The 24141-nt window shown below is 41.5% G+C and overlaps 1 protein-coding gene across 1 annotated transcript in view; it reads left to right on the top strand.

Annotated features, from left to right (window-relative positions):
- The window catches only part of LOC103366396 (plexin-A4-like), a gene marked incomplete at its 3' end in the record, with an annotated part of 155538 nt that overhangs the window by 117220 nt on the left and 14177 nt on the right, over nt 1-24141 (top strand). The window lies entirely within an intron of this gene.

Below are 24141 nucleotides of genomic sequence, written 5' to 3'. Positions count from 1 at the left end.
ATGTCTCAGTGCCAAAAACCACAGGGCACCTTCAGATGTGTTGTTCATGCTTTGGTGGTTCAGAACTTTTTTTGGCTCATAAGTATATAAGCTCACATGACAGCTAAAACTCATACCTTTCTGTAAACGTCAGACTTTGATGTTCTTCACATTCTCCTCTTTCCACTTGAACCTATACTTTTATAAAATGGTCATATATTAAATTCTCAGTATGTTGTGCAACTATTACCATTTTAGATCTTTGCAATTATATATTTAGATGTTTTTCCTGTCACTCTGTGTATTTTCTCCCCTACTGCCCTCTACCCTCTAATATACAGTTCTCCATTGTGTGCAGATTCCAGTACCTAGGTACATGCCATCCTCAGTGACTGCCTTATTGTCCAATTAGATCACTTCTCCCATTCCTCTGCATTGCACTTTGTCTGTGTCCTCCCCCACACCCTCCCTTTCTCTTCCTCTCCCTATGAGGCATTCGCCCTATTTCTTTAGTGGAGAAAGTAAAGGCCTTTGGGTCTTGTGTTTTTCAATTACACACGATGCAGAGTGAGGAGAGCTGGGGAGGTGGTATACAGAGAGAGAGATGGAGAGAACGCTAGCCGCCTAGTCTCTGAGTGTCCCCTTGGGGAGACTGTGCAGGTAAAGCAGAGGCGTTTGTTCTTATTTAGCTCCTGTGGCTGGCTGTGATTTAGCCTGCCCTGCAACTGTACGGTCTGAATGCAGAGGAAACTGCCTTGTTAAAAAAAAAAATAAAAAGATAGACGAGAGAAAGAAGGGAATAAAAGTGAGAAGAAGAGAATAGCAGGGGAGTAAAAGTCTGACAGAGGATGGCAGACAAAGGTGGGCAGTGTGAAAAAAATAGTAGCGTAAGGGGGGAGAAGTAAAGAGGGACATGATCAAAGGAGGTTATACAGATGGTGGCAGGAAATGAGAAGAGTGCATGTGAAAAAGAGGACAGAAAAAATGTATGACATCTTGTCTGTGCCACAAGTTCAGGATATGACTACAGAGATGCTTGGTTGAGTGGCATGGGTGCTTGCTGTCAACCAAGGTCATTCAGTGTATGCGTGAGAAAGATTGAGACAAATGGACAAAGCCTAAGTCAAGCTCTAGTGACAGTGATGATTGTGTTCTATCCTATGACCCATAGGTCATATCATTGCGCCTAGGCCTACTCCATAGGCATTTCTGCCCCAAGGCCAAGTGTCTTTGGCTGTGAAATGGTTCTCAGTCTCACCCTCTCAATGCCAAAACCACCGTGAAGTGGACTTCAGCCTGTATCAATGACTCCTCTTCATGGGCTTCTCCATAATAACCAATTCAATAGCCGCGGCTGCATGCATTCACATCAGTAGCATTCTTTGGCTGGGCTAGTTCCTTCTTTTTATGAAACTCTTTATCACTGACACACACAGATCATCAGTTCAAGGTTATTTGTGTTTTTTCCTAAAGTTGATTAGGCATGCATTCTTTCAGAGTGTGTGTGCTTGTGTGTGTGTGTGTGTGTGTGCATGCGTCAGTGCAAACCCAAAGAGCCATTGTACCCTTGTTTGAGTTTTGACCACCCTCCTGACCCCCTGTGATGATTGTCAGGTCCTTTGTCCAATAGAGAAGACTCACACATATGCCCTGCTGAGGCGCCAGTTTTGTTTTGCGGATTCTGAATTTTTTTTTTTCTCAGCCCAAAATCTTTTGAGGTCTTATTGAATGAAAGCACAGACGTCCACTTGCACATGTGCACGCTAGAGACACAGACACTAACACACCTTTGATCTTTACACACACCACTAGAGCCCTCAACCCCTTTTGCTTTTCCCGCTGTCCATTCCTGTCAAGCCCTGTGGCAGCCCTGTGGCTTTTTTCCATTCTCTCACTCCAGTGACAGTAGCTTTGTCTTACTTTAAAGCATCCAGTAGACATCTGCCTTGCATGACCCCAGGTGGCTTTGAGAGCGTATGTCAGAACAAATTTAGTAATACGGAATACAGTAGCACACACATGCCCCGTTGATTGCAGTGCTAATATTCTAGTCCGTTTTATTTTGAAATCGGTTGACTGTATCTGCTGCATAATACACAGCTATGAACTGTAGTTTAAAGTTAAAAAAAATAGCCTGGAAGCATTTGCATATGTTATTTTAGTTCCATCCCAGGACAATACAGTCTCAGGCACTTGCCCTTTCACTGACTTAGCCTAGTATTCCTTTTTCATTTTATAAAACTGACGTTGCAAACACAAACTTGAAGCATTACCACCCAATTTTACCGTGCTTAGTTAACACTTATCGGTTTATGGGGTTTTGGAAGAAAAATTGTCAGGTTTTTCTTGGTGGTAGTAGTAATAATGTTCATATCAGCAGGTAATTACAGTCCCTTCAATTGAGAGTTAATCCACATGTGCCCTCTCTGTGTTATCGGGGTGCATACCAGGGGAGCTTTGGAGGTAGGCCCATAGAAACACCTAAATTACTCTTTTATTCTGGGAGAAGACACACATAGATTTTTTTTGCGTACACGCTCCTGTGACGCTCACACACCCCCACCGTCGGCTGTTTCTCTCTCACACACCTCTCCTCATTCCCCTCTCATCGGTGCCATATCTCACTTCATTTCCCCATACAATGGCTATGCTGTATCAGAACCATCCCTGAACCCCTCTAGCCATACTTTGTCCCCAGGCCCAGACTATGACACAGTTGGCTGAGGCAGAAGAAAGACCCTCTAGACCTGCCTCATTAAAATGGTAAAGAGCTGGAGGAGGACAGGAAAGCTAATCCTTCAGCCAGTCCCCTCCTAGAGCCCTCATCTCCTGGACTAAGACCCCTCCGACACACACACACACACACCCACACACACACACACACACGCACGCTTAAAGATCATGAGAAGCTAAGGGGCTATGACTGGGCTTTCTAAAATACATAGCCCCTGGGAGATGGAAATGATAGGGCTCAAATGGGACAGTTTAGGGGCTGGGAGTGGAGGAAATGGATTTGGACTGTGTGTGTGGGTGTGTGTGTGGGTTAGGGTGGGCTTGGAATTGATTGGACTGGTGTGTATAGGTGCTTTAGCAATAAACAGCTGTCCAATGGAGTGTGGTTGTAGATTTGTAAACATCAAATTGTGTCTCACGCTGTTCAATATCAGCGAAGCAATTGTCTCTTAAGTGCAGACGGTTCAACAATATACTGGAGGGTGAACGGGTTCTTCGGTCTTCGGTCATTTATCCACTGGACGGACATATGCATACAGGATATTGACGCAGGCCTGTTGACTCACGCTGCTGAGGTTTAAAGTATGTTTATGTAACATTACGGTACTTTATTACTTGTTAAACTGCCTCTTCTTAAAGCCATGTGTACTGTTCTTTTGTATATGCAGCTGTGCTTACTGTCATATGAGATGAGAAGTTTCACAATACTGAATGAACAGTCGGTAGCAGAAACGCACATCATATTAATCAATCTTGTGGTGATAATTGTGAATACTATACCTCAGACCTTTTTCAGCAGTACAGCAGATAGACACTTACACAAAAGTGAAAATGTGGCTCCAAAAGCCACTGCAGCCCTGCATGAGTCACTCACTCACACAGTAGTTCAGCTGCAGGGCTTGCAAAACGGGGAAAACAGAGAAATGTTAATTTCCCCAAAGACAGATGTTTCACAGTTCACTTTATTTATTTATAAAATGGCAAATCACAGCATAAGTCATCTCAGAGCACTTTACATAGTAAGGTCGAGACCTTACAATAATACAGAGAGAAACCCAACAATTCCCCCTTGAGCAAGCACTTGGTGAAGAAAAACATTGGCTAGCTGAGTAGTGACAATAATAATCCCTTTCACAATTACCCCACAATGACAGCAAAAAAGTGCTGCAGTATACTGTATTTTCTGGTATTAATTGCATTTATTGATCGTGCTTTAAACACTACAGTGCCAGCAATTTACAATGCAACTGATTAAATACACAATTAGTCTTACATGTACCGGCTTTACCATTTAGACAGTATTACTTCCAGTAACTCTGCACATCCAGAAAAATGGGAAAGCTGTGTAGGAAAAATAGATGAGGCTGGTTAATGTGCTTCGTCAGCAGGTCCACCTGAAGACTTCCCGACAGATAATGATGTTGTGCTTCCATCTCAGAGAGACAGAGAGAAAGAGAGAGAGAGAGCGTAGGAAAGGGAAAGAGAGGGAAAGAGAGAGAGAGAGAGAGAGAGAGAGAGAGAGAGAGAGAGAGAGAGAGAGAGAGAGAAGGAAAAGGGTGAAGAGACCCATCTGTCCATATCCAAAGTTAAAGCACTGAGGCAATACTCCCCTCCAAACTGTGCAATTAACCCACTGTGGAGGATGGAGAGAGGATGGTTCAGCCCTTTGGCTGCTTCTCTGAGGAGACCCTGACAATGGCCTGTTTGGATTATGTTAATGTGTTATGCAGTGGAGTGATATTTTTATGCATATGTTTGCCTTAGATTTCTGCTCAAGCATGTGAATAAAAATTGCATTGGCAGAAATCCTAATTTCCATCATATATGTTGTGGCACATGAGGATACAGCGGTTTTAGTGTGTCCTGGTAGCTCAAACCCTCTGCTTGGCAGTTCTGTATATTAATATCTGACATAGACCATATCTCAAAATCTTTTTACATGATGCACAAGCTATAGAAGCAGTTTGTGCCTGAAGCTGTGTAAACTGCATGTTTTAAATTATTCAGTAAATCTCTGTCTGTGTTGTTTTCTGCATGTAAAGTATTTTGTCACACTTGTCTTTCAATCTTCTATGCAAATGTAACCATTATTGTTATTATTATCATTATTAATACAGTGTGTTAATTCTTGATATTATATTAACGCTACATTGAGAAATCGCTGAGCTCTACTTTCCAACTTTACACAATATGGTGGATTTTGTTTCATAATTGCTTATTTGGCTGATCACAGCAATTTCACATCAAGTCTTTGGGAACAATGAGCTTTTCACAGAGCCTGACGAATTAGCTGTTTTGTGGAAGGCTTTAGTGAAAAATGCTCATCATAACAGGGTAAGGCTCTGCTCTTGTCTTTCTATGTATGTGACTGTGTTTTTCCGTGTATGCAAGCAGGGCTTCTTTCTCAAATGCTGTAAAAGGCCATTTGCCAGACTGTTGATCACTTCATTCATTCATTAAGCCTACTCGTCTGCCTCAGGTGATCTCTGAATCTGCACACAGAGGACGTGGACAGAGGGCCTATTGAGAAAACTGGATAATTTAGGGCAATAAGCACCACATGCTGTTAGCTTTAATTATAAGAATTACCATGGCATACATGTTAATGTAGTCATTATGTGCAATATCCATTTTCTTTGTGGAATGGGTAGTTTTGTGCCAAAGACCAAGGAGAGGAAAGCATACTGTTATTTTTCAGGAATTGCTAATTGCTGATCTTCCTGGTATCGCTACGAAGCCCTTGTTTTTCTCTGTCACTTCTGCCCTACATTTGACTGACATACACAACTGTACTGTACAATACAATGGGGTTTTATTTTAACAGTCTCACGTACACACATGCACGCACACGCACAGATAGTGTTATGTGTCAGCTGGCAGTTTGCCAAGGCCACAGACATAAGGCAGTGACAGTAGATGACAGCAGTAAGATTAAAGGGTGTGGGAGTTGTGAGTTGGGCCAGAAGACTGGCAGGTCCATAAATATCACATGCAGGGATGCCCCTAATAGTTCAGAGTACCATATCATCACACAGCCCCATCATAGAGGATAGACCTGGTACAGTGAGATGCGGATGTGACTGAAGCAGAATGCAAAGTCAGGTGGAGGGCATCAGCTTGTAGGAATTCTCCCACATACTGCATAATACAAAACTCCATTTACAAACTGCCCAAGAAAAAAAACAAACAGATCGATAGATGTAGGATTTTTCTTGTTTTTAAAAAACAACAAAGTACATTGACCACAAATCCCTTTAGTCTTTTGTTGCCCAAAAACGCAAACAATTTAAAGTCTTTCACATTAGAACATTGATTGTTTTTCTGTGTTTTTATATCATTGTAAAGCATGTGTTTTGTTCTCTTGGTAGACAAAACTTAACATAACAGCTATTTGGATCCAGATCCTGTGATTTTACAAAAGCACTAGTCATGTCATGTTTGAGTAGAGTGAGTGAGTTTGTCTTATCTTCACATGATAAAATATTCATTTGTAGAAAATTGCAACTGTCAAGAAATGAATGATTTGCTAGACATGTGTAGTGACTGTTAAAGAAAAGCAGTTAAAGTTAGCACATTTTATTTTAACACTTAACATATGTTGCTATCTACTTACAAGTGCATATACAGTTACACATACACAATTTAACAGGCACAAACACACTAGTATAAATGCTGTTTTCTCAGTAACCGAACCCTACAGTTGTTGGACATCAGTAAACACACTCCTATGTAGTTACAGCTGGATACTCGCTGACCCAGTCCCCTCATTTCCACAGCGACACACACAAGCCAACTCGCACATACAAACACGAATCTACACACACTGACGCAGAGCAATAAGCAGCTAGTGGGCCTTTCTGTAATTAAACCTGTACTGTTGTTTGTAAGCTGTCAGTGGGCAGAAACACACATGCACATACACACACATGCATAGACACACACTTGAGCACATTTTCTGTTGCATTTGCATCTCATGCATTCTTTCTCTCAAGGCTGAGTACTTTTCAGAGTGCAGTGTTGACATGAGTGGTGCCTGTCTGATTCAGTTACACCAGAAACACGTCTCCAGGTGTATTGTCAGGCTGCTAGAGCTGTTCGACATTCAGATCTAATGCAAAAAACATAACAAGGATTCATTTGGTAGATTGTACATGTGTTGATCTGCCTGGTAGGAGATTGTGCGCATTGTTCATATATAAAACAAGCTTTTGTGCAAGAACAGACACGCACTGTAACTCAAAGTTGTGCTTTTTTATCGTCTTTCATCTTTTTTTTTTAGGATTTTTCTTGGTTTAATTTTAACTCTTGTGTTAGGGTTATGCATTTTGTTGTGGTGTTTTCTGCGTGTTGAGATTATAGTGTTTCGTGTATAGAGTTTGTGTCGTGCATGCCGTGCGTATAATGTTTCCGCTGCTTCTGCCAGTGTGTGTGCGCGCATGCATGTGTGAGCATATCTGTGTGTCTCCAGTGAGGTGTGCTCTCAGCTCTGAGTGGGCGTTTCACAGACAGCCAAGAGACCAGCAGGGAAATTTCCCATCAGCCCATGGTGCAGTGTGCAGTGCAGGTTAACCACTGAAGGCGCTGAAATCCATAGTCGCAGCACAACAGGCTGTCTCTCTCTCCTCCTCTCTCTCTCTCTCTGTCTCTCTCGCTCTCTCTCTGTCCCTCTGTCTGCTAGCATCCCCTGCAATTCTCCCTTTCTCTATTTCCCTCACCCTCTCCTCCATTCTCTCTCTGTCTCCCCAGATGAATCAGAGCAGAGATGAAAAGCTTTCAGGAATGCTGGCAGACAGGCAGTGCTTTACAGTAATCTAACCTGGGGAAGATGAAAGCCAGCTGGGAAGCTGGGAATACAGCGAGGGGGGAAAAGGTGAGAGAACAGAACGACAGGATAGAGTTTAGGGAAAGAAAGGAGTAGAAGGGCTAGACAGGCAGAGAAAGAAAAGGGCAAAAGAGTGAGTAAGAGAGGGTTTGTGGGAAGAAGGGACACAGGAGTAACAAAATGGACAGTTTGCAAAGAATGCTGAGGGGTTAGATTGCAAAATTGGTAAATTGCTTGGTGGAAAGAGAGTTGGAATAGTGAGAGGATGAGAGACACAGAAAACTGCTAGAGTAAACTTGCCAGGAAGTGGAATAAACTGGAGAAGAAAAGGGAATATATAAGGATCCTTCTAACGTAACCGAGGACGGTTTTTTGTGTTGCCAGACGTTAAAAAAAGATGTACTTGGCTTTACCCTAAAGATAATTCTAGCTCATCACAATTTTGATCCTGCTAGTATCAGTGAGGGGCTATTTAGATAGTTTCATTTAATTATTTTTGGTTTTAACTCATTTAAAAGTCGATCAGAATTTAGACTTTTTTGAAGCTGTGTTTCTGCCATGTTGCTTTGGCGAGCAGTTTTATCACAACCAAACAAAATGAAGAAAACGTTAAAAAAAAACAAAAAACAAAACTTCAGTTCCAATAAGTTCTTCCTTAAATCAAACAATCCACCTGTATCACAGTCCTCTTTGGCCTCCATGCTGTTTTGTAAAGCCTCAATAAGTATGGATTGTAACAGTTTAGTTAGTTTTAGTGTAGTACTTTTTATCAGATAGATGTTTAACTTTGTTTTACTATTTTACGACAGCTTCTTTATTTCTTTTGATTTACTTGCAACACTTTGAATGATCTTACAAATTCAGTTTCAGAAGTAAGACAAAGAACTGAGAGAGAAAGAAAAAAAGAAAGAGCAATGAAATGAAACTAAAGGTGAGTAATAAGATCAATAAAAAACAGATTGCATTACTTTCTTGTTATAGTTTTGTCTTGTAGATATTTTTTTCCCCCATTTTATACACCTTCTGTAAACTCTTCGTCCATTCTTTTGTGTTAGTGTCCGATTTTATACACTCTGTGTTTGCTGTAACGAAGAAAAAGTAGTATTAATGTCCACGGTCTTCAGGGATTGCGGTTGCAGGGCTCATTTTCAGGGATGCCTCCAAAGTAGACTTTTGTATCCTTGTGTTACTTTAAGTGAGATGGTGGCAGACGATGCAAAGTGAAAGCGAAACACTAAGGAGGGAATTAAATGAAAACAGACCATGAAAATGGGCTGTTACATTTGGCATTGTAATTACTGTAAGTCAGTGTCATTCGGAGAGGTTGACACATAGTGTAATTGTAGCTGTCACACAGATGACAGCAGCCCAACACAAACCTGTGGAGTTTAAATTTCAGATCCTCTTCAGTGGAACAAACTCAATTGCAACACTGCTCACTGAACACTGAAGTAGCATCAAGTGTACCACTGTTGTCACTCGAAATGGCTTTGGCATTTGGAAGGGGGAGCACTCTTTGTGTGTGTGTGTGTACGTGTGTGTGTGTGTGTGTTCTTTGAATCATAATGTAGGTGGAGGACGCCTGTCGCTGCTGTGACAAATCCCACCTCATGCACCTTGTACTTCCTGCGCAGAATGAGAGGAGCGCACCACACCGAAACGCTTCCCCACCTAATTGAAATTTTGAGGTATAAGAGGATTTCTGCGCAATGCAAGCTGACAGGCCCCATTCACCAAATATCCTCTTAGATTCCTCTCTCACTCTGTCTCTCCCCGAGAAAGAATGAACTTTTATCTGTCTTCAAGTTTTAGTGCAGCTTACAGCCATCTTTATCTAACATTCTGCAGGTGATGTGTCTCAGTTCCTCTCAATCTCTTCTCTTTGTGTCCCTTATTCTCTGTCGTTCAGGCTTGCTCCGCTCTGACAGTGGCACATGGGTTGCCTGTTTTCTCGTCATACTTCGGTTTGCAATACCGTAAAAGGGCAGAGAAGGTAGACGGGCAAGAAATGAATGTGGATAATAAGACTGAGAGGTGGAGAAGAAGAGAGGAAATGGCAAAGAAAGACAAACAGAGTGCAGAGTGGGAGAAGTACGCCAGAGAATGACTGTGGTGATTAGATGCACTTGTGATGACTGTCACTTCAGCCAAGTCAAATTATCCACATAGTTTAAATCAGCTATCTGCAGAGGAAAGTAGAGAACAAATTATGGGACTGTGCGTTGACAGATTAGCATTTATGTCAACCCAGAATAGAGTTGTCTGTATGGTTTGATTGCACAGCCCTTTTATGCAGAATTACACACCCTTACAAATAAATTGCAACAACAAAAATGTTTATTCAGCAGCTTAATTGTAACCAGATTACATATTCTATCAGTTTAACAAGAAATTATTGTAATTTCCAAGTAATGTATTTATTGACTTTTTTTTCTGCCAAAATGTCATTGTACTGTTATTTCTATTCACAAGGAAACATCCACGAGGACCTGAGACACAATGTGTTTATTTACATATCATGGGAACCACAATCTTTTCCTAACCTTAACCAAACTGATTTGATTGCACAAGCTTACACCTGAATCTAAAAGAGGGGAAAGCCAGCCTGTGCTTTGTATACCCACCATCCACCCCAACCATCTCCCGCCAACTCAGATACAGTTTAGAAATGTCTCACTTCATTCAAAAAGAAGGAAACAAAACTTTTCATTACCTTGAACCTGAATTTAATTGGGAAAACAATTTAGGAACACAATTTCCGAGAGAGGGTTACATTGCATGGCTTTCCACCAACTGTTTATGTTCATTATGTTTCACACTATAGCAGCTAAAGTGTCCATTTTGTGAGTCTTTGTAATTACACACAAACTCACACATACCACATGCTAACACGTTCAAACGTAGTCGCAAAGGAATCGTTTTTATTTGAACATGCTTGCATGCCTTTTTATCTGCTCCCTTGTCTTTGTGATTAGATAACCAACCATCCTGAAACAACACGCTCATTTATTTATTGGGTGAAGTTATTTGACTCCCACTGTGAAACCTCCATTATCATGCACAATGCACTGCTTTTATGCTATCGCATAATGCATGGGCGTGAAACTCTAATGTGCTCCCTTGATAAATCAGTGCTAATTTTAGAAAAACCTCCCACAGAGCCAGTAAAAGGGATAGGATATAGTTAGGATGTCTCCATCGGTATAAGGGAGGGAATGTGTTTGAAAATAATACAAAGACGAAGGTTTCCTCCAGGAGTGCATGGCCAGGCCTGGAATCCTTTTCTAGGCTCCCTGACTTCTTGAAATTAATTGAATACATTATTTATCTTATATCACAAAATTCAAAGCAACTGCCCCCCCACTAGGTAATAAGTGTCACTCATTGTTATACATCTTTTTTTTTTTTTCTGACAAGCCCAAAAAACCCTGTTGCTGTATTAAAGTTAAAGTAGGGCCTTAGCCTGTGATATATTTCTAGTGTGTCAGACATAATTCAAGGTGAGGTATTGTACCTCATACAGCGAGACATAGAAATGGAATGGTGTTGTGATTAATGTTGTAGCCTCTGGTGGTTGTTTGGAGCGAGAATAAGACAAGGAGAGGAGAAAATAAAAGTGACTTAAGGGAACTAGTCTGTTCCTTTTGGGTACAAATATTGGGTATATACCTACAGTATGTCAACAAGGGGTTAACGTGTGCGTGTGTGTCTATATTGCTATTATTATGTTATACATTATATTTAAATCATTTTACTTAGAGTATTTTTTTGCCTAATTTATGCAGATAGTGGATAAAATGCATGACGTTATCGATGAGGCAAAGACAATAGCACTACGGATGTCTGCTCATGCACAACCTCTGTGACTGCTGGGCACCGAAACCATTATATCAAGCAGTTAAGTATTTGTTCCGACAAACACAGGCTTCGTGGAATGCATCCAAGCCATTTTCGGTGGACATTAGCCTTTAGTCTTCTTGCTCTTTCTCGTTCTCATCATCTTTCCTGCAATGTTTCCATTATTATAGCAGTTGGTGAATCAACACATGCCTCAAGGGTTTAGTGCAGTGTTATTCCTTGCTCCCCCTGTCCTCCCCACTCTCCTTGTTTTTCATTTTCTCACTCTCTGTCTCCCTCTCTCTCTGCTAAACCAGCAATGCAATTTTTCACTTCAGTGGGAAAACAGGTATAATAGAGGGAGTGCGGCAGTCTGTTTAATAAAGGAATAAAGGCAAAGAGGAGAGATGAGAAAGAAAAAGGAAGCGCCCTTGGGGCTGAAAACACGGGAATATACACGCAGACGAATGCACACATACACACAAACACACTTGGGCAGACAATAAGGAGGGAACACAGAAATTCGCACCTGCTTATCTCTGAGGAATTGGTTGTGAGGTGCTTCCCTATTTAATTAGAAACTTTGGTAGGAACCTCATAAATCACTACAACATAAAACTGAAGGGTAGAGCAATGACTGTTTCCCATACACACGTTAGTGCAAACACATATACACACTCTGGTCCGCAGTAGTAGAACCAGTGATAATTTATGAATACATGAGTGTGTGTGGTCTTCAGCCGCAGTCAGTGATCCATAGATTTAATATGTGAACGCATGTATCAGCACACCAGTGGAATACCACTTATTTCAGAAAAATTGCTTGAAAAATGTGTACTTCATCACCTTCACCTTTTTGAAGAAGATTTCAAATTCCAATCGTGAGATCATGTTACTTGACTCTGTGATTACACCTGACCAGAGACTGAAGACAGAGATAGTGTTGTGTTGAGAAACGGAGCACCAGAGTGCAGAAAGGTCATGATGTGTATGTGGTTGTGTGCGCACCGGACTGTGCACGTATTTAGTGCTTGAACTCTAGGCGTGTGTGTGTCTGTGTGCATGTGTGCCTGTGTCTCCAGAGTTATTCTGATGGCAGTGTGTGGTAACGGGATCCAGGGTGATGTCTGCTCTCAGACAGCGTCTGGCTCTCAGCTCCCCATCTATTATTCACACACCTGCATACACACTCTGATACACACTGCCGTCTTCCCCCACGTCTTGCCCTTTGCTACACTTTCTTTTCCCACATTTTTCATTGAACTGTGAAAAGTTAGGGATTGTTTTGTCTTCCTTGGCATTTTCTTTGTGCTTGCATGCGGATGAGTTTGTGTGTCTTTGTGCATTTATGTATTTGCACTTAACTCCCAGGAAACCATCCACGCTCTCAAAGTCAATGAACTGCTTTGTTTGCTCTGGTAAACAAGCTGAAGATTAGAATTGACCAGAGAAAATAGGACAGGCTGATGGGCAGTAAAAGAAACCGATAGATAACTGCAAAGACAAGCGTGGTCTGGTAAAAAGGGATGACAGAGTTCTCAAAGTCATCCCTTCTCCTTGACTAAAGTTGATCAGAGCCTGTTATTTGTCCATTATCAGACCTAGACATCAGTAGAGGGACCAGGCCCTTTGCAGCCACTCTGGTTGGATATGCTGCTGATTGACAATTATGGAAGCAGGGTATGGTCCAATCAAGAGAAAAAAAGCCTACCCCGTTTAGATGAAATGATACACCTTTGTTCTTGGGTTGTGAAGTACAACGTTGCATAGAGACGGGTAAAGGTCATGCTGGGGGTGTTTGTGAGTGATCCCGTGAGTGTTGATCAAAGTCTGTCAGTAGACCTTTATCTAGAGCCCATTTTCATCTTAGGTTCCTGAAGACAGCTATACGCCTGTTTTGTGTAAGGGTGATCTAAGGTTTTTCCATGGTTGGATACATTGGTGATTGACAGTTAAGGAAGCATGACATAGTTAACTCGTTAAAAAAAGAATAGCACTGTGTGGAGCTTTTTAGTAAACAAACTATTTACATTGAATGTTACTAACCATAATACATTGTGTGCATCCTTCAGGTCTAACAGGTGTTCAGTCCAATTTCTTTCTAATGAAACATTTGCAGAGTTGTTTTTATATACATTAGTATGCAAAAGGTTTAGGCACTGTAGGTGTTTGGACTCTTATTTAACCTGCAGCGCCATGACAGAAGTTTCTGGTTATTCCCAAATTCCTCCTGCTGCATGACAGAAATCCCACATGTACAGCCAGAGTCATAAATAATTACTTTCAGCTCCAAAAAGAACAAGAAGTCCTCCAAAAGATGGTGTGGCTCCCATAGAGGCTTGATCTCAATGTTATTAAGTCAGACAGTGATTACATGAAGAGATGGAGACACAGAGACAGACTAAATTTATAGTGCAACTACTGCAAGCTCGCCAGTATGCTTGAAATAACCTCTGTGCTAAAGCTGTGCACATGTTTACAAGGAAATAAAGAAAGAGAGAAGGAAGAAATATCAGTTTGATTTGTCGTTTTTCTCCGTTTACTGCACTATGAAGTTAATGGACAAATAAAAAAAGATTTATTGCATTATTTTTGAGAGCAACCTGACCACATATCTGGTGCCTAAAACTATTCTCTTAATACTACTCATTTTCTTCCCTGCCTTTGTTGATGTATTGCTTCTTGGTGCATTACAGCCACCTGTAGGAGACATAGCAGGACATCTTTGACAGTGACAACCGTGTATTGCGTCAGATATATACCCACATGTCACTGTCATAAGTTCAAAAGTTCACAGCAAGCCTGTAAGTATCTGTAACTGAGTGTATAATGCACATGTGGGACTTTTTGGTCTTTTGCTTCTTTCGTCTGGACTGAACTAATTTCCCAAACAATCTTCCATGTACATATGCTCTCTAAATATTGGCCAGAAATTCTGGCTTCAAAGTTCCTCTGCCCAAAGGCTGCGAGCCAGTCGTAGGAGGAAAGTAGGCAGGGAAATTAGGGAACAGTGTTGTGATAAATACAGGAGTGGAGAGCAAACTGCATAATTGGTTGCCATAGAGAAAAGACAAATATACTGACATTTCAAGAGACAAAGCAGATTTGAAACACTTGATTGTTTTAGTCAGTATTTTGAAAAAAGTGGCATGGTGTGAAGACCTAACCAAGTTTTAAAACGTTACAAACAAATGGACGGATCAAAACATTGATATGATTTCATAGGATGAGCTATAAGAAGTCTGATCCCACTTGAAACTAGCTAATGTTTTCAATGTCTTGTTTAGTCCTGATGATTTTTTGATGTCTTGGTAGATTGAAGTTATTTTGGTGGCACAGCAGCCTATTAGACGGCAGTAGTCATTATGTTTTGGCTCATCAGTGAATACTGAAGTAAAACAGTACAAAAATAGTCCCTTAAGTGAATTCATTTAATTTACTGCAAGAAAGAAATGGATATTTCCTTCATTTTTTTCCTCCTCAACCATCTCCTCTTTTTCCTCTTCCTTCTGCTTCTCTAACATCAAAGCTAGCCGCCTCTTGCTCTGCCATATGTCCAGCTTCCTGGGTCCTGCAAATGCTTGGACAACACACATACAACCTTTTCCTTTCTGTCACCTACACACACACACACACACACAAAAGACAGGCCCCTGAGTATAATATTGTTGTGATTATACAGTATGCTGTTCAGCCTACTGAAACAGTTTGCCAGCTACACTCATCCTAATGAACTGCATCCATAGCTCTGAGTTTGTGCACTGCTGTGTCACCTGAAAGGCTTGATTTGATACAATAGGCGGATTTGGTGCCCTCACTATTCTGGGGAGCATGTTGACTTCATTAATGGCTCCCAAAGCCTTTTAGCTCTCACACAGTGGCCTCTGGTCTCAAAATATAATGGGGTGCACACCACTCTGTAGCACTGCTACCGGTTTGCGCCACTAATAGAGACACAGGTGGTGATATGCCCTCAAATTATGCCATTGCCTCTGTGGGGTCCTTGAGGCCCAGCCAGTAGCTGCAACAGCAGTTGGGGGAACAGCAGCTCTTATCACTGCCGAAAAACGGACTAACAAAGAAAAGACAGTAGAGGACATAATTGGTTTGAAAGAGGAATGTGCGTATGGGTTTTCTCAGCAAGGCCAGGTATTTGTCTACACTAAATGAGGTCTGTCAGGAGATCTCTACTTGTCACCTCTAACACACTGCTTTGGCTCTAATGAGACAGTAACAGTTAAAGTGATGGAATGATGCATATTGTGATGAAAAATGGCAAAACTGAGAAGCCGATGATGACCATGTGAACAGAAAGAAGCGACTGAACGGGATAAGCATGGAGCAGTTAATGAAGGAAAGAACTCTTTGTTCTTCGTTGGGGCCTTCCTGGTCTAGACTAGACTATAGAAAATGTCATTATTCTACTATCTCTGGAAAAAGATAGGCACCATCAGTAACCATATACCGACAGGGTTTGCAAGGAAAAATGAAAAGAAAGGTTTTCAGTCTAAACATGTGTCGGCACAGTCAAAAAGAGAGAAGACAACGTTCAGAATACTGTTTTAGCTGCAACAGGAGAAAGTCTGAAACTAACATAACAAGACAGTGGGAGGGAAATTTCAGAACTGCAGAATAAAAGCAAATGAGAGAAAGTGAGTGAGTCATTAGAACTCAAGAGGTCACAAATGTTCTCAAGACTGAACTGGCCACAAGTCTGCAGGTATTTCAGACAACCTCATGACTTAAAGATTGAGACAGAATAGCAGAGAGAGAGAGAGAGAGAGATGGAGAAAGAGCAAAGGCAATAGCAGAGGAGGGAAATGAGTAACAAAAGCTGAGCTGTGAGCCCCCTGCCTGGTCACAGTGCTCTAAGGCAGCTAAGCAGCGAAGGCAATGATAGCAGGGAAACCTGTCACTCACCCTTTGAAGCCATAGGGGAGATTGAAGGAGGAGAGGAGAGCAGGGGGAGAAATGAGTTGGGAAGCCTCCAGACACTTGTCCCCTTTCACGTCCAACACCATCATCCCTCACAATAACATTCTTGTCCTTCTCTTCTCCTCTCTGCTTGCTCTTTCTCTCAGCAGGGGGATAAGGTTAGATTAGTAGGCTGCATGGACCTGCAGGCTAACAGGTACCACACCTTTAATGCCACAACGGTCAGTCACCGAACCAGGGGTCCCCCTGCGGCTCAGTCTGCTGTAGTGTCACATCCCAGGTGTGAGCGAGGTGGTTAAAAAATATTTGCAAGAGTAGCACATATGGAAATAAACATAGGTCAAATATGCAAAATTACCTTTATTCCAGTTTTATTCTCTTATTCAATGTTTCTCCTTAGTTTTTCTCTTCTGTTTCTCTGCAGAGCTGCTAATATGTCACAACCAGCAAATCGATCTGCACATCCAACACTGTATTTGTTTAGATGCAAGACAACGAACACACTGAATTACAGCTACAAACAATTTCCACACTGCAGTTTCTTAATACAACACTAAAAATACTTTTTCCTTAGGTAATTCTGAAGTGGCCGCTTCAGGAGGGAAAGTTAAAAATGTAGAAATAAAATTGTATAAAACTCCAATTTAAAACTGTTGTGTGATAAAATATTTAGAAAGTGGATTCAGACATTGATAATGTTTTTATCTTGGCCAGTTGTCAAAATGTTCCATGAATTATGAATGCCATGACATCAGCGTGACCAAACAAATGGGATGTAGTGATGCTGGGAATTTTCATGAGCAGGATGCAAGTCAACTTTTTTCCGAGCTTTTAGGAAGCTGTGGACACAACTTTTTCCATAATGCAACTTTTTTCCACATAAATTATCTTAACCTCTTATTGCTAAACTACCTGACCAAAATAAAACCTCTACAGAAGATTAGCCTCAATAAAACTAAACTCAGCAGGAGGGCCGTTGCAGAGGTCATATTTCTGCACAGTTCTGACACTGACGACACAAATCTCTGTAGTTACTTCCCCTCTAACAATGACATTTCCTTGATTTGCACCCACAAAGCACCTTCCCTCACAGCGCAGGCATCAGGGGAAAGGCATTAATTAAAATCCTGCTGTGTAGCAGATATGCCTAATTGCAAACATAAAACAGAGAATAGTGAATTAAAGCATAGAATGAGTTCAGTTCCACTCTGTGGGGTTTTTTTGCCCACTCATCCTCCTATAGCGAGAGGAGTGGAGTCGGAAGGAAAGAAGGAAGGAAAGAAGGGGGATTTTAAAAGTGTCTTTAATGAACTGTATGAATATTTTACTTCCATAACGGAAAGCAGTAAAGCACTGAGTCAGTGTTGTACCTTCTGGATAACTGCGTGATGATTCCATTGTAGCTTGTCATAAAATATAAAATACTATTCCGAAAGACATTGTAGGTGTAGAAATACCATGGCATTAGTCATTCATGTGTCATCTACAGTATGTGTTTCTAGAAACTGCATCGTTCTTTCCTGGCCAGGCCTCTTCCTCTTGGAATAAAAACACGTGTTTGTCTTTTGTGGTTTCCTAATATCTAATGCTGGCAAAGAATAGCGGATAATATGGGATTCTTTACTGCAGCAATGCTACAAGACCAGCTTGGCATCCCACATTTGTGTGCCACATCCTCATTAATACCCTCAGATTAATGTCAAATCATTCACACTCACCCACTAGTCTTGCACCAGTCCATCTTGCCTAAAGCTATATATTGAGGCACTGAATGTGGAAGTGGAGGGTTTGTTCTGTCATTGATTGACACTGAGAGATGGAGCCAGTCCGCCTCTTAGCCCCCATTCCTTCTGTTATTCTTGCTAGCTTCTTCCCCCTCCCATCCTCTTTTCTCTCTGTCTGCCATATGTTTCAGTGAGCTGGACAGATTTGGGCAATCAGACAGCCACCATTGTATTGCTGTCTGTATGAATAGAATGCGTGGAAAGACACATTGCCATTATGTAGTGCCGATACGTTGTTTCTTTTCTTCCTGTCTCTTTCACAGCGAATGTTCCTCTCCGTTGTCTCTGTCTGGCTATGTCTCTTTCGAGGCTCTTAATGCATGTTCTGCCTTGCCTGGTTGAATACCTAACACTCTGCTGTGGCTTTACAAAGAGGCTGGAAACCTGAGCGAAGTGTGGCAAGTCAGATTACGCCGCCTTTTGGCATGTGGCTGCGCTCGTTCCGGGCCAAAACGTTCATGATTGATATCTTGAGCGAGGTAAAGACACAAGACCTTAAAGAGACGACACCAGGAGAATTCGATGTACATGTTCTGTCTCGTGTTGGGACATTTAATCACCGAAATGTGTTACGGGTTTGTAAAAAGTGACAGCCCTTGTAAACAACTTGCAAGCGACAGATAAGTGAAGATCAGATATGTTTGATTTCACATGACCCTGATGATAGTAGCTGATCTTACATTTGCTCCAAATTAACAGTAAAGTCACACTACTACTGTATAAATAAGAATTCTCACAGGACAAGTGAGTTTTTCTTGTTTTTGTAGTTTGATTGCTGCATTCAAGGAATATAATGCTATTTTTGTTCAGTAAGACAAGCAACAACAGCAGCCTTAAACCCAAATATCTATTCAAAAATTTCAAAGTGAATGCAGTCAAAATGTCTGGCATTATAATTAAAAGTTAAACTGAGAAATTTAGTTTTGCAGCATCCAGAAGACATACCATTAGTCCAGTTTTCAATTAAAAATGACTTTCAACTGTTCCTGATCTTACCAATAAATCTGGAGAATAATTGTCAACGCTTGAAACCAGCCTCATTTTTTATCACTTTGATCCAACAGAAAAAAAGGTTCATGACCCTTTTTAGCTGCAGAAAGGCTGGCATGGACTTTGAGTTTGCCCATGTGTGCGTTTCAGAGGATTAGCGGAATTCCTCACACAAATAATGTGGAAATTTAAGTTTCCCAGCATGCTGTGTGACTTTGGATGACATTCTGCTCCGGCCCACTCACCTCGCTGTGGTTGCATGGCCTATGTCAGACCGTAGTGATACTTTAGTCAGCAGCTTATTCTGGCTTCCACTCGCAGCATGTTGGTCATGGTATGTGTTCCAGCCATGGTGTGTTAGTGTGTGTGCCATGCTTAACAGACTGCAACTCTGTGTGACAAGTCTTCATTCTGCCACTTTGCAATCCGTGCCATAGCAGGCAAGGACACAGTTTAGCAGTCTCTTTCACCGGTGATACTGAGAACCACAAAGTTTGTCCCCTTCAGTTATTGTAATATTTAGAAAGCACACTTTCAATATGTTTTTATTTTTTACCAGTGCTTCAGGTTCCTCTCACAATCCAAAGACATGCCTGTTATGGTAACTGGTGATTTTTAAATGGTTATGTGCGACAGTAAGCATAAATTATTATCAGTTCGTTTGTGTTGTGATTGATTGTTAGATAGGATAGAGTCCAGCTGGCCCACCTGTAACCCTCTAAGCTGTTTCATGGTTTTCACATTTGTGTGTCCTGACTAATGCAGACGGTGAAATGTGCACGCGGTTCCATTTACACTACAAGGATACACATTGATCTCCTGTAGATCTGGCTGAAAGGTTAGCTGTGACTTTGCACTTTGGACTTTAGCACTGTGTCTGTGATTATTCTCAAAGTGTGCCAAACCTAGAGCACAGGATAGCCTGCAGCTTGTTGCCTTCCCCTCTGAAGGGCTGACACAGTATAAGATTTCTATAGAATTCAGAATTTACCACTGTGTTTAAGCACCATCGATGTAAAGCATGTACACATCAAAGCGCCTCCAAAGTCTCTGAGCCACTACTTCAATTAGAACTCTTGATGGTGATGATGAATTAAAAATACGTGGATCAATGTGAATCTACCTGCACAGCTTCTCCTCAAAACATCATTTTGTTTTTTCAGCGCTGTGCCACTACTCTGACGTGGAAAGCATTAATTTGCCTTAAGCGGGTATAGCTAATGGCGTGGTACTCCGAATATGCTTTTTCCACATTGTGCTGTTATCCAGAGGGTGGGGTTGCGGCTGTGCATATCCTGCACTTAGCCACAATCATCATCTGCACTAACACTGCTACAGCAGTATTTTTGCGTCTCTTGAGGATTGATTAGACTCGTCCTAAAGCGTGGACAATCCATCTCAACCATTTGATGTAAAGTAGTATCTACATAATGGCACACCAGTTCACAGAGATTATCCAAAATCAATACAAGTTCTCAGATGTGTAACTAGAGGTACTGGATTTCAAAGTGCAATTTTCACTAGAAGATGGTTCCAGAGGGGCAACATTATTGACTGAGGATATGTAAGGTGTCTGTTGATTCAACCCATGACAAAACAAACAATACATTCTGACATTGTAATCATCTAAGAAAATATTATGTAATAAAAGTATGTTGTTTCTTAGGTGTTCTGTTTAATACATGTCTTTTCTACTGATTGAATTGTACAACATAATAGTTTAAACAGAGGTCTTACTTACTTTCTGTTTGTAGAACAGCATAGTATATTACTAGATAAATACTTAAACATTTTACCTGCTAGCAAAATGGATTCCGTGCACATTCAGAGGACGTGCCGTACTTTCCATGTGCCTTTGTGGTGTATGGTGCCAATACGAGCTATCTGAGCGAGGGTAATCCTGTGGTTTTCACACCGGAATGGCTTCCCTGTCTGTATCACACCTTCTGCTAGCTGTTAGCCCCATGGAGAGAGGGAGATAGTCACTTTGGGCACATTATTTTTCATTGACAGATTCAAGGCAGGAAATACCATCTGCACGTGAGGTTACGATTGTTTGTCTCTGCATTTTAACACTAAAGCTGTTTTGTTTTTCTAACATATACTGCAGGCTTACTGCAGAGGCCACCGTCTTTATCTGTGTATTCAGAGATAGAACTGGTGTAGTTACCCACCATGGCCACTAGGTGGATGCAGGTTATGCCCAAGGTGGTCACTTATGGAGGACTTTGCTCTGCAGAAGAGCTGATAGTGGGAATCTCTCGCATAGATCTACTTGCATAAAGCTCCTGACTCACACAGAGCTCCTACAGAAATATTTACAACACACATTCTGCAGGACTGTGGAAGTGCGCTCTGAGTCAAAAGTGCCAGAAACCCCCCCGCTCTCCCCCCACGAGCTTCCCTCATTACCATATGAGTGTCTCCAGCCAGACGGCCTGTATGTGCGTGCGAGAGTGTGTGTGTGTGTGTATGCGTGTGAAAAAGAGAGAGCATGAAATGCCAATGTTTCTATACGTGCAAATGCTTGTGTGAACAATTTGTATGTGTTCATTTAAATGTGGACCCAGTGCATCTCTCACCTTCCCACTAGTCTGAAGCAAAATGAAGTCTGTCTGGCAGTGCATGTCTATTGTGTAGTGCTAATGTGATAGCAGAGATTAGCATTGTAATCCATTTAGCATAGAGCAGCTAATCCACTTTATTACTGTTGAAAAGGAATCAGATAATATTGGCTAGCACCAGCATAGCTGCCTTAATGATTTTAGGCTGATGAAAAATTACTTTAAGATATATTAATAATTACTGTTGCTGATAATGAATCTTGGATTAGTAGTTTTATAACAAACCATATCATTATTTTTGGTTTATTATCTAAGGAATAAAGGTATTATTTGGCCCAGTGTATGCTTTTTATTTATTGTGTGCGTTTTTGTATTCATACAAATCATTCAGCTGAGGTTTGTTTTTTATTTAATTTTAGAGTGCTTTTCATGGAGTATTATTCCTCTAAAATGCCAGGTTTTATATCCGCGCAGATGAAGGTAACTGCTGTCATAAAGCCAAAAAGCCCAGGGTGACCGTGCTTGTGTCGATTAGAAGAGAACAGGTCAACATTATTACATTGCATGTACCAATTATTGTAGCAGTAAGGCCACTGATCTTTGATTCAAATCAGACTTCCTCCCTTGTGTCTTCCCCTCCAGTCCCCGTGTGACTAAACCCGCCACTGTTGCATGCTTGTGGACATGCTGTGCGCTCCCTGGTGGCTCATTTGTTTTGTTGGTGGTCAGATTGAGGGATAATATACAGGAGCTTCCCCTTGAAGCCTGTCTGCTCCCTGGTGACTGTGGATCTGTCCCAACACAATAAAACTCTATATTCAGCCACTGCTATAGACTGTCAGCCCTTTAACTTCGCACAGCAATTGACTCCACACTTTATGCAATGGAGGTAAGCTGATAGGCACATCTCTCCATGCATGCACATGCACACACATGCCGTGTACTGCGCACATATGCACAGCACCTAAAATTAACTCACCCAATTGGGCAGATTAGATAACCCCACCTGCTGAATCTGGCCCTGGCTCGTGTGCAAGTTTCTTTCTTCTTACTTTCTTCTCTTCTTTCTCTCTCCTATTTGCCTTCTGTTCTTTTCTTTGCAACTGACCCTAGTGCATACAATGGTTCCCAGTGGAAGTGTGTGAGGCTTTGATAAAAAGAACTCATGGTTCTTTGAGATCAAGGTCACTACACAAGCCAAGCAGGAGGCACAGCGAGAGAGGAAGAATGACTGGGAAACAAACACGGGGGGAGAATCGGGTGAAATCAGGGTGAAAGATGGTGCCTGTTTAAAGAAATGTCATGTTGTGAAACTGGATATCAGTAGAAACAGCAGGGCAGGGTAGTCCTTAAACTGCACCCAGTCTACTTAGGTTTCTGTCTTTGCTATACAATAGATGACTGTCAAAGCAAAGACAAAGGAAAGTTCCATTGAACCAGCAGAACTTTTTCTGTTCTGCGGGATAAAGTGAAAGCGGAATCGACTGGTATTGTCCCTTCCTATAAAGAACATGTCTATGGTGTATCCTAAAGCTAATATTAATCCTTCCACCTTGATGATGGAAAAAATAAAACCTTGAGTTAGAGAACATAACACCATGACCCGTGGTGCATACAAATAGTCAAGCCTTTTCTTAACAATAAATTTCACAAGGTAAGGCTGAAATACATGTACGTGCCCTTCAGTTGTTTTAATCCAGTCCCTAAAAGAGATGTCTCGGCTCTGTATTCATTATCATTTTACCAAATGGTTCAGTCAGAGCAAGTCAGACTTCTTGACCTTAAACAGACTTTAGTTTAGGGTGGGCCAGCAGTGTCTTTTTTTTTTATGATATGCTGACAGAGAGAATACAGAGCGCGTGTTGTCATGAGCTTATTATAATTAATCATGAAATGACTCACCTGTCTGCTCCACCATCTGCTTCCTGTCCAATTATCTCCTGTTTGTGCCTGTTACCTGTGAACCCTTAAGTGCTGAAGAGCACAAAGAACTACCAAGAGTCATCACAACTTTAACAAGACTTGCTTCACACCTGTCCACAAGCCCACAAAGGCCTGTGCATGTCAGCGTGTATTCTACTGGGTTCTGAAAGTTGCTTGGGTAGGAATGTGTCAGAACTACGTGTTACTGCAAAATTAGAGACAGAGGAGCAGATTTAGAAAGGATCATTTGGAGCGCTCCCTGTGTGTGGATGTGTGTATGTGAAGCGATGTAAGCAGATGTTCTGGCACAACCCCGACCACTTCCATCACATCACCAGCGGTGAGTGGGGCCAATTCCATGCACTTTCTGCTGAGTAAACTCACCTAGGGGCCCATAGACCACACCTCTTGCCCAGATGCCTTATTACCATAATTACTTTTGAATGGCTCAAACTGTGATCGAGAAAGAGTCGCTTCTCAGATACAGCAGTAAAAGCTGTGATGCATGGGAAAATCCTCAAGCAGTATGCACTGGATGGTTTTGCCAGTAATAACATCCAAAAGTACCTTTTTA

Source organism: Stegastes partitus, unplaced genomic scaffold (assembly GCF_000690725.1).
Source record: "Stegastes partitus isolate 25-593 unplaced genomic scaffold, Stegastes_partitus-1.0.2 Scaffold942, whole genome shotgun sequence".
NCBI classification, from domain to species: Eukaryota; Metazoa; Chordata; class Actinopteri; family Pomacentridae; genus Stegastes; species Stegastes partitus.
The sequence above is the reverse complement of the archived record's forward strand: the minus strand, read 5'-3'. Positions and strand labels throughout refer to the sequence as shown.